Source organism: Crocodylus porosus, unplaced genomic scaffold (genome assembly GCF_001723895.1).
Source record: "Crocodylus porosus isolate Cpor-Errol unplaced genomic scaffold, CroPor_comp1, whole genome shotgun sequence".
In the NCBI taxonomy this organism is placed as follows: Eukaryota; Metazoa; Chordata; order Crocodylia; family Crocodylidae; genus Crocodylus; species Crocodylus porosus.
In genome coordinates this window covers 15,289,156-15,300,187 of record NW_017728921.1, presented here as the reverse complement: position 1 = coordinate 15,300,187, position 11,032 = coordinate 15,289,156, and the positions used below count along the sequence as shown (strand labels likewise).

Below are 11,032 nucleotides of genomic sequence, written 5' to 3'. Positions count from 1 at the left end.
AAAAAAAAAAAAAAAAAAAAAAAAACACACAACCCAGGAGTGGGAAAAGGGAAACTACTCCAAAGCTGCTCCCAGGCCTGTGGAGAGAGGTGCAGCTGTGGCCTGGAACTGGAAGGCACTTGGGGTTACGCCCAGAGATCCTCATAGTTTGTACTGCGGTCGTGCTGAGGAACTCTAGCTCTAAACCCGGACCTGCTGGGGCATTACATCGGATAACTAAAGAACAAAAGGTGGTTTCTGCCCCAGAGTTAGAAGTCCACAGAACTGGACTCTTGGGTCAGAAGGTCACCGCAGTGGATGCAGATTGCACAGGTGGGCAGACACGAGGAAATATTTCAGGTCACTAGTGTCCATGAGCTTTGGAAGGTTTCTGTCCTACAGTAAAGCAATTTGGATGTGTAAATTAAGCCCCAGTACAAGGGACATATTAGCCAAAGACCCCATAGCTTCTCCCCCAAGTGAAGCATACACACACAGGATGTGCACAGCCCTAGAAAATACAATGCCCAGTGTATCTGCACTAAGTGTAGGGTTACAGGAACTTCTGTCCTCCTTTAATCTACTGTAAGAGCCTGGCAGTAAAGCAGGAGATTAAGCCTGGTCTGCACTGCTGGCTTTAACTCTGCTGTAGCTACCCCTGGCAAAGCCCTTCCTGAGCACACACTGCCCCAGAGAGAGCAGCAGGGCTTGTACTGGATTAAAACCTGGTGAACCAGCAGGCTGTGATGAGCATTTCCATGCCTCCCTGCTCACATCATGCATGTGTGTCACAACCCCATCCATCGTTGCACAACCTGGCACACACTGCTCAGAGAAATCCCGGGAGGGAAAGAGCAGGATGTGTTTGCTGGGCAGGACCGAGCCACCAGGCTTGCATCACCCACCTCCTCTCCCCAGCAAACCAAGGTGCTAATATAAGTAATCTCCCAATGCTGCCCAAGAGGTGCTCCTGGGGACCCACATACATGACAATTGGACTGATCCAATTAACTGGCTTCTGAGCAGATTGAGTCAAGCCAGTGCAACCCCCCTGGTGTGGACACTCTTAAACTGATGTGAGTGGCTGCTATCAATTCAGCTTAACCTGGTAACCAAAAAACAAACATAGGAGGAGGGCTCATCTTGCTTTCTGCTCTCCTCCCAACCCCTGTTCACTCTGGGTGGCCATAAAGACAGACACCTATCTGGGCCAGTCATCCAGCTGCTTCTGGCCCAGCAAGGAGGGGTATAGCAATGAGAGGATTAGCCTCCTACCCAGGATTCATGTGGTTCATTGCTTAGGGCAAAGGGAAATATCTGCTCTTACCCATTCAAAAGCCTGCTCCAAAGGAAATCCTCCATGCAATCCAAACCCCCTCGCCATAATACCCAGCACCTGTATTAAATGCGAGGGGAAGTTCATGTTAAAGGCAGATGCTTCAAATGCACAGAAGTCAGGGAACTTGCACTATGGCTCCCACAACAGCTATAACTCAGGGCCTGGAGCACATGTATTATTTTTAGTTATTATATATGGTGCTAACATTAATGCTTTAACCCTTAAGGAAACTAGCTAATTTCCAAGTTGATATGACCCAAGAGCTGGCTAATTTCCAGGGTTTCAAGGAAGCAGCCAGGGAGTACAGTGCCAGGGTGTTTCTGGCCACTGGCAACTCCTGATCTACCTCATCCCATGAATTCACATGCCGTGCCCCCCCTTCCCTGGCCACCCACCCACACACTCCCTCCCATCCAATATGCCCTGCTTTAACTCGTCCTGCCAAGGGAGATGAAATGTAATGTTTTAACCCCATGGGGCAATGCCTTGCTGGGGTGCGTTCCCTAATGCAGTAAATTCTATAGCAGAGAGGCAGCAGCTTATCAAACTACCTGTCCATCAGAGTCACCTCAAGGCTATATCTGCCTAATGGGCAGCTGCCTGGTACCCAGAAGTTCTGTCCCAGAAAAATAGGGCCCGATAACTCAGTGACCCATTGCATCCGCCTTCCCCATTGAAATGCCACCACAACCTAGTAACAGCAAAAGGGGTGTCCAGACATGGCCAAGGGAAGAAAGCCCCCTTCCCACTCATCCCCAGCTTCAGGTCTGTGCCTGCATCATCTCTTATCTGTGCGGTGAGCCCAGGGCTCCTCTGAGCATTGGCTAGAATCCCCTTTTGTTTTGTGTTGGCCTTGGGAATTCAGTTATCCACAGCCACTTTGTGACCCGATCTACCCAGACAGCCTGGCCACAGTGGCTTCATAAAGCAAGACCCAGGAATCAAAAGCAGGGCATGTTTCCTGAACAGAGATGGAAAACAGCTGTGCTGGAAAAAGGAGGGGCCTGCTGGCTAAGCCCTGGAAAGTACAGATCAAGGCTGTGTTGTGAAACTTTCTCTGGCTGGCCTTTGCCTGTGACTGTCGCAAGGGGACTGGACGGATTGGCTGCAGGCCACTGCCAGGCCATGAAATAACCAGAGCCTCCTGTGACTCAAGCCTAGAAATCAAGACTTAGTATCTGCCTGTTAACCGGCTGCCTGGCATTGCACTGAACAGTCTGATGAAGTGACCTTCAGCTACCAAAAGCTTGTGCTAATATCTACCTACTTAGAGGCAAATCTATCCTGCCTTCTACTGGACTTCAGATGAACACAGCTAATTGCATCTCTCTCTGGATTGCCAGGCCTGCTATTACCCCAGCAATTGACTGGTCCAGCCAGTCCTAGATGCTGTTTAAATCAGTCAGGCACATCTGCACAAATGAGAGAGGAAGCTACTCTGCAGGGTGGTGGCCAGAATTACTGCCCAGTGCTATGACCAAGTGCAGCCACCCCCTCCAGGAGCTGCAGGAGGAGGTGGAATGGAGGCAGGAGCAGTTCTTCATCATAACCTTCTTGCTGGGGCTGATAGGGGCAGGCAGGGGCAGGCAAGGCTGCTTAAAATGACAGAGGCTGGAGTTTTCCCAGCTCCATGGGCCACAGTTCCGGCAAAGCTGGGGTGAAGGAGACTGAGAAAGAGTTTGATGTCTGACACCAAAGACAACAACCCAAAACATGCAATGATAAGCAGCAGCATCAGTTGGTGCCCAGTGACACCAGGCTAGCAAGGGGATGTTGGGGGTGAGGGGCAGACCCACCAGAAACAGTTTCTGTGCAAAGCCTAATCTGTGATGATACTTAACAGATCAGGCCCCTGAAGCACCAGGGGGGTGGGGGAAAGGAGAGCCTAGCATATGCATCCTGCTGGGGCAGGGGCAGGCATCAAGCTGCTCATGACTGTGAAGAAGCCTCTCAGCTCTGACATGCCCAGCAGCAGAGCTTTAGGCACCTGAGGAGCTGAAAATGTGGATGTCTGCAGACTTAAGGTACCTCCAGCATTTGCCAGCAGCTGAGCAGGGGTTTGACCATCACAATTCTGAAGCTTAAATGCCCCCAGCTCCTTTTGTTTGGGAGGTCAGGACCTTCCCTCCCCCCACCCCACCACCCCGCCCAGCTGTGGCACCAGGCAGCCTTGTATTGAGCCATGCACATGTGACCTCCCAAACCAGAACCTGTACAGCTGCCTCAGGACAGAGCCCACAGGCAGGGCTCACTGGTACAGATGTGCTCAGAGCCACGCTACATTATTATTATTTAGATGCATATCCCACCCTATCCAAAGGGCTCAGAGCAGCTTATAAGCAACAGGAAACAGCCACAGACACAACCCCAATACTTGAAAATGCCAACCTGCCCCCACTGCTGCTTTCCTGCCCACAGAGGCAACTCCTCCAGTTAAGCCCAAGCAGCATTTACATCTAGATATAAGAAACCTCTTCCTACTTCCCCACCCATGAGCCCATCCCTGCCTCACCCCCAGGGGAGATCCCTCTCTTCTCCACAATTCTCCTCCCAAGCCCATACTCCCGTCTCTTACAGAGAGGCAGTGGCTGTCCCCAAAAAACACAGAATTGTCCCCTGTAACAAACTCAGTGTTAAATTCAAAAGAACTATAACAGGGAAGTAAAAGAAAGACCCTTCATCCCCGTCTCCAGGCAATGCCAAAGGCTACTGGTGGTGTTCCCCAAGGCAGCATCTGCCTGAGCCCTATGAGACCTGCCCATTTTGCAGGGCCTGCAGGTTGGCCAGGTTCTTCTCCATCCATTCAGGTGGCCAAGCTGGTGCCTGGGCTGGGCTTCAGGCCTCCCCCAGATGAGGGAAGGCAGGGGGTGATGCTAACAGTTTTGGTTCAAGAACCCATATGTGTAGCATGCTGCACTATAGTGCTGCCCTGGCACCATACATGAACAGTGCGGCTCCAACCCCACATCCCGGGCACTAGAACTCAGATGGTCCCAGAGGAACCAGCTCAGCGGAACAGGAAAAACAGACCAGAGGATCTGGGATGGAGCCTTGACACAGACTAGCAGAGCTGTTACAGCGCAGGGTTGGGGATTAAGCAAGTGTTGATAGACAGAAACTATGCAAGGAGTTGGGTGGCAGGAGAGATGCGCACATGCGCTAAGACTGGTCATCTGGAAGGTGACAGAGGCAGGGTGGAAATAAAAAATTTCTTTTAACCACATGGATTATTAGCAACAACTATTAAAATAAGAGCTCTCATAGATAGGAAGAAAAAAAAAAAAAAAAAAAATCAACCTCTGAGTAAAATAAGAGCACATACCCCTACCTTGTTGCTCCACCAGCACTCAAGATGTGGTGGATGCTCTAGGGATAACATATCAGCCCTGCCCCACAGAATTGGCACTGCAAAATTAAATGAAATGCAAGGAGGAAGAGACACTGTAGGAAGAAGGGGGGTTGTTCCGAGAGAATGGTCAGCTCTAAAAGCTTTCTTTAAGTGTCATCAGTGCTAGAAACTTGCTCTGATTTAAATAGTCTGATTTAAATATCAGTGATTAAAAGTCAGTGTAAACACAGATACACCAAAAAACTTCAAGCTCTGCTAATTTAAACAAGGGACACACTGAGTTAAGTGCATCCACACCTGGGGTTTGCATCAGTTTAAACCCAAATGGATGGAGTAAACCAGTGCCGTTTTCTTAGCAAGACAATCTTAGAAGGTACAGGTCATTTCGACTTTGGTGTTACCGTCACTAGTGAGGCTTAGAGGGGTTCAAAATCTTGTCGATTTCTGTTGCACAGGAAATTCCAACCCATCAAAATCCATTTTCATTCCAAACCAGATGAAAGCAAAAAAAGTTTGGCAATTCCCCGTGAAATGAGATTATTTTGTTTCCGATCAATCAAAATGCTGCGCTCCTGTTTTGACTTTGTACAGTTTGGTAGAAAAGGACAGTTTGGAGCAAAGTAATCTGGGAACAAGGAAAACAAAACAAAAACAAATAAAAATGTTTCCTTTCAATCAAGCTGAAACATTCTATTTCAACCCCATCAAAAGGCTTTGCTGTCTTTTTCTCAAAAAAACCCCACAACCCCAACCTCCCAAAAAAAACCATGCCCATAGAGGCTTAGATTTTTAGGAAGCCGTTTCCCATTGGCAAAAAATTCCACCAGAATTTTTTTTGCTCAATTCTCAAGCTTAAAGGCATCGTTTTTTTCAAGGGAGGCCTAGCAATGAGGGCAGACAGGGATGAATGTGGTAATGAAAAAGGAGACAGTAGAGGGATCCCCAGGTAGTTCAAATGGCTGATTGTGGCCTAAACGCATTCACACTGCAGTGTTCCACTGCAGAGGCAGCTGCATCTCAGTGGTGAATCATTACGTGGGCAGGTCTGTATAACCTTTTAGGAGCTTACGGGATGAAAAGGAGCTGAACAGTGCAAAGAAACTAAAACAGAACAGGCAACCCAGTAACTCTGCTGCACCCATTCACACCACAGAGGAGAGGGCACCACACAGAAGCTCCCAGAAGAAATAAAACAAAAAATGAGACTGGTCACTGGCCAAGGAGGACAGGTTCATTCATTATCACATCTGAACTGCAGGCCAGCAGCTGCATTTTTCTGTAGCTCTTCATCTGTTTTTCTGTTCATTTTTGTCCTTCTCTTTAACCTTGCTGGGCAAAACACATCTCCAAGGACAAATAAAAATGATTTTCTTACCAGTGCTGCTGACTTTGCAACCTGTCAGAAAACAGACTCAACTTGGAGCTCCTTCAGTCACTCACTTTAAAATATGGTCAGCATGGTGTTAAAAAATGAAATATATGAATTCAAAGCCTGGGTTACTCTGCTGCATGCTAAGGAGTGTAAGCATGTAGTGGGAAGAGAAGCAAAACTCTCTCACGCCGGGAAGCAGGACAGAGGAGGCCGTCGCTAAGCAGGCTGCAGTGGGGACAGCAGCTAGATCTGCTCAGTTTGGGAAGAGGAGTAAATGAGAACACTTCCTACCTGAAAAGGTGCCCCAGACCCCAGGGCAATCATCAGTTTTTACCAGGCAGTTGATATAACCAATCTCTTCAGAAAGGGGTAAAAGACCAGAGTTGTCCTGTGTGGGTGAACCTTAAAATAAAACAGACATTACACTGAACTTCTGTTGCTTCTCACCCCCACGCTTACCTGGAAGAAATTCCCATTCACTCCAGTGCAACTGGTGCTACATGCTGGGCAACAAATTGTATTGAGGAAACTGCCTTTTCCTACAGCTGTTTTCACAGCCTTTTCTAAGGGTGCCCAGTGGACAGCTGTTGCCTGCGAGGGTCTCAGAGGAGAAGCAGGTCTAGATCTGCAGAGGGTGGCGCTCAGTTTTCATCTTTTGTTTAGGCCACAAGTAAGTGTGGCTCAAAACATCTCACCTGCATTTCATAGCTCCACAAACATCCCAGACCTACTTTGTTCAGGGCCACAGCCACATAGGGTAGACTTAAGGGGCTTTGGTAGTGCTGGGGGAATCGGTATATATTGCCCCATTCCCACTAGGTCCGACTCCCACTTCACCCACACAAATCAAACTTCTCTGTACATTAGCAAGCATCAGACACAACTGCGAGTGCCCGCACAAGCACTAGAGGAAAGCAGTGCTGTAGTGAAATGGTGAATACTACTTTCAACTTGCTGAAACAGGCCAAAAAAAAGCCCCGAAAGATTTTACAGGCTTATGTCTGGATGCATTTCCCATGGAGGAAAAAGGCCAAACCCAAACTGAAAATATCATTTTCAATCAAGCTTTTAATGAAAAGATCATAAAATAACAGTTTCTCATCACTGTACATTAAGACTGCAAATTTCTGAATGCTGAGATCATATTATAATTTCTGTATCTTTTATATGACACTTGAGTTGGAGCCACAAGTCCATGTGGCTCTGACCTGAATTCAAGCTCTTGAAGGAAATGAACAGAACATTGCAGCAGGAGTGTTGGGCTCCCTTCCCCTCCCTGCTCCCCCACCCCCCTCTGCAGGAAACATCCAGGGCTCTTGGACTGACTGATAGTTAAGGCTTAAAAAGGAGATGCAACATCTCTTTTCCAGTTTCATCTAAAAGGAGAGAGAGAGGAGAAAAAAAAAAAATCCCACCGCCCGCAGAACAAGGCCCCCCCCCGCTTCCCCTAAGGAAAAGATCATTCTCAGCTGAAGCTGGTCTGGAAGTTAGAGCAACAATTGTCCTGAGTGCTTTGATTGGCTGCTTGTGAACGATCAATTTTTAAAAACATCCCCCTCTTCAAGGAAAGCCAAATCTGTGAAGTTTCTCCAGTGCTGCCAGCACATTTTCTCAGCATGCGGTGTCCTCTCCTTAACCCCTGTTCCTGCTCCCCGCTTCATCCTGCAGGGCCTGCGCCATATTACAAGCCTCAGATCCACTGCTGGCCACATGTTCAAGGCTGGGCTCCAAAACCTGACAGAAGCCCAGGGGCAAACAAAAGACGAGCGAGCTGATGACGGGCAGTGGCAGGAATATAAGGAAACCCTCCCGCCGCAAGTCCGTGATTCAGCGTTTCTGAGGTCAGCCACGTTCCAGTAAGGAGAAGAGCAGGGGGCAGGTCTAGTGTGGGACACGGGAGGTTTTGTTCTTAGGGGAGCCCAGCTGACTGCTCTCCCTCTAAACTGAAGCCGTTGTGATGGAGGAAGGGCCTTGCTGGAGATCCTGATGGGACAGCAGGAGCCCCAGCCAGTTTCACTGAAGGCCCCTGGGTGGGGAGCAGGAAACCAGAAAGAGGGAGAAAATGCAGCTGCACCCTCCCCTGACTTAAAACAAGGGAACGCATGGAGGGAGAAGGGGCTGGAAATCAGCCATCAATTGCCCAACACTGCTGCTATCTACTCCAAACAGCAGCATATATTCAATTTTAAAAAATAAAAAGCAATATCCCAAGTACTTTTTTTTCCTGCGTGTAAAATTACCCAAACTTTCATTTTTGGCCATGTGACTAGTCCCAGTGTGTGGGCATGAGTTTGGGAGAACAGAGATTTTCACTGCTGTTCAAAGATGTGGATTCAGCTAAAATTCTAGAAAATGTTAAAAGTCCATTTCATTCACCCAAAGCCACAAATTAGTGCCCATTACAAAAGCTAGACAACCTTTTATTTGGTTGCATCCTCTTGGCTGCAGGAATAATTTTAGGTTTGATGTGGTCTAATGTTCATCATCTCTGCCCCCCCCAAAATTCATTTTTTGTTTCAAGTTCAGCCCAGCTGATTGAAAGACTTCTAGTTTTAGCTTAGCCCCAGGTTATAACAAGCAGCATTATACTATAATTCAATTGTTAGGGCTTTATCAAGCCATATAACCAGCGACCATAGTGGAATGAAAAGCCTTATAAAATTCAGAGCTGCCCAGATGCCACACACCCACAACGCATTCAGGGCTTCAATTTAAATTGCAAGTCCCATCACAATGCCAAAATGCTCTCTGGCTGCAGCTGGGATTACATTTCTTCCAGTCTTCTTCAGCCCCAGTTCCCCGTTTCTGAATCCTTATTGCTTACACAGTAAATACAAAGGAGGGGATATGAAAGAGCAGGTTGGCAGGGCAGAGGAATGCACTAGTCTTGGTCACAAGTTCCAATCAATAGCACACAACCATCTTTCCTCCAATGATTTCCCCCTTCCCCAGATTTTGCCAATGGTCATCTCAGAACTGATAGATAGGTTTTTCTTTCCTGGATGCCCTGGACGTTTCCTTGGACAAGCCCCACACTCCTGTGTTTCAGAACTGAAGCAACACGGTAAAATACTGCTAACCCAGACTTTGAACCTGCACTGCTTGAAAACAATGCTTTCACACACACGAGAGAGAGGAAAAAAAAACAGACAGACAGAAATTTTAAAAGAGTGACATTGTAACTGGAAACATTTAAATACAGCAAAACAGAAATTCCTCTTCTATGCAAAGCTACAAAAGTCCAGTCTTTGTATTGTCTTCACAGGTTATGGTTTATGGCTATGCTGAGAGTCTCTGAGATTTTTTTTTTTTTTTAATATATTTTTTTTTTCATTTTTTTGAAATCCTGTAGAGAAGACCCTGCGGACACATCTTTGTGTTTGCAACTGTTCTGAATTTCATTGCAAAACTGTGCATACAGAATCTGAGAAATAAATACATTCATTACTGCACATACATATTGATACAAAAACAACACTGTCAAATAGTGTTTGCACCATCTTTGTTAGATATTAAGACCAGGCAAAATTAATATTTCATTTTCCATCAGCCTCCCTCTGGTATCTGAGGTGGCTTTGGTGTAAAAACTAAAAACTACAAAGCAAAAAAAATAAAAAAAAAATAAAAAAATAAAAATAGGAAGAAAAAAAAAATCAAGACTCTTGGTGGGGAGCTTTTTGCGTGTAACTTTTTTGGCTTCAGCAGTATTTTAACAAACCCTCTTCATTGGTAATTTTTAGGCTGCTCTAACATGCAAATCAAGCATATTCTACATGGAAAGTCCTGTGGGATTTTGGTTGGGATCTTTTACATAAAATATTAGGGTTTGGACCGAATCAGCCTAGCTAGGCTAAGACGGTCCAAACAATATGGCTCATGGCCCTGCACTGTTCTGAACATGGGGAGGGCACTATATACAATGCTGTCATCCTCAGTCCAGACCATTAAAACTACCCACATCAGCCTCTCCTCCTACCAGGCGGCGGCGTCTCTGCCATAGCTTTGATCGGCAGAGACCGGCATCGAATTCCATTCCCTTCCGTGGCAACAAAGCCTCACAGAAGCTGCATGTCAAGAGCTCTTTGGTGTCTTCTGTGATCTTTGTGGCTTCTGTGATCTACCCCAGAGAATGGGGCTGGACTTTGGGTTTTTGGCGGTTCCCCAATAAGGGATTAGAAAGCAGGATTAAGCCCAGCCATGTGGCTCATGTTAGGGAAATGAACTGGGCACAGCAACCCCTACTAGCTCCAGCCAACATCCTTCCCAGAGGCTCTCCCACTCCTCCCAGTCCCTGCACAGGCGCTGTGATGTCTGAAGCCTCAGAGACGGGCTGTTTGAGGACCAATAGCCCCTCTTTCTCCTGCACCCATTTCCCGCTGATACAGATACCAGCTGCCAATGGCAGACAGCGCAATTTCTTTTTGCAATTTAGATCTAGCAAGAAATGCATGTCAGACAAGGCCACCGCCCTCCTCAACAAAGCCTCAGGTGCACTGCCCTGAACTCCCAAGATGTCTCATAGGCCATAAGGACAAAAAAAAAAAATTAAAATAAAAAACAATCCCAATTCCTAATGACACCTCCCAAACCCCAAGTAGTGCTGGAATGCAGGTTGGTTCACAGACTCATATTTTTTGCCGCTATGAAATGTGATTGGCTTTAAAAAGACAAACCAATGGAAAAAGCAAAGATTAATTTTGACTGGCCCCTAGATCTGTTGAGGTCTGAAACTGTAAAAGTTTATGTAAACAATGAGATAAATATATTAGTATTTTTCTGAGCCAAGTGAGGTTCCATACTCATTCAAATGTGCTTTGGTTTAAAAAATAGTTTTGTGAATTTGGGTATGAGCTTCTTTATTCTTTTTATACAACTTTTGCTATTTTATCTTTTTTTTCCTGTTACTCCGAAAACATTCTGGAACTAAGTGACTAAAGCATATATTTAAGCTGCCTGGCCTCTACCTTTAAAAAAAAACAAACAAACAAACAAA

The 11,032-nt window shown here is 46.5% G+C and overlaps 1 protein-coding gene across 2 annotated transcripts in view; it reads right to left on the bottom strand.

Annotated features, from left to right (window-relative positions):
- HIC2 (HIC ZBTB transcriptional repressor 2) overlaps positions 1 to 11,032 on the bottom strand; it is a 105,227-nt gene that overhangs the window by 1,180 nt on the left and 93,015 nt on the right. For both annotated transcript variants that reach the window (XR_002101908.1, XR_002101909.1), the window contains one exon: positions 1,307 to 1,375. The gene's annotated coding sequence lies outside the window, so the exon portion shown is untranslated. The remainder of the gene's footprint in view (positions 1 to 1,306; positions 1,376 to 11,032) is intronic.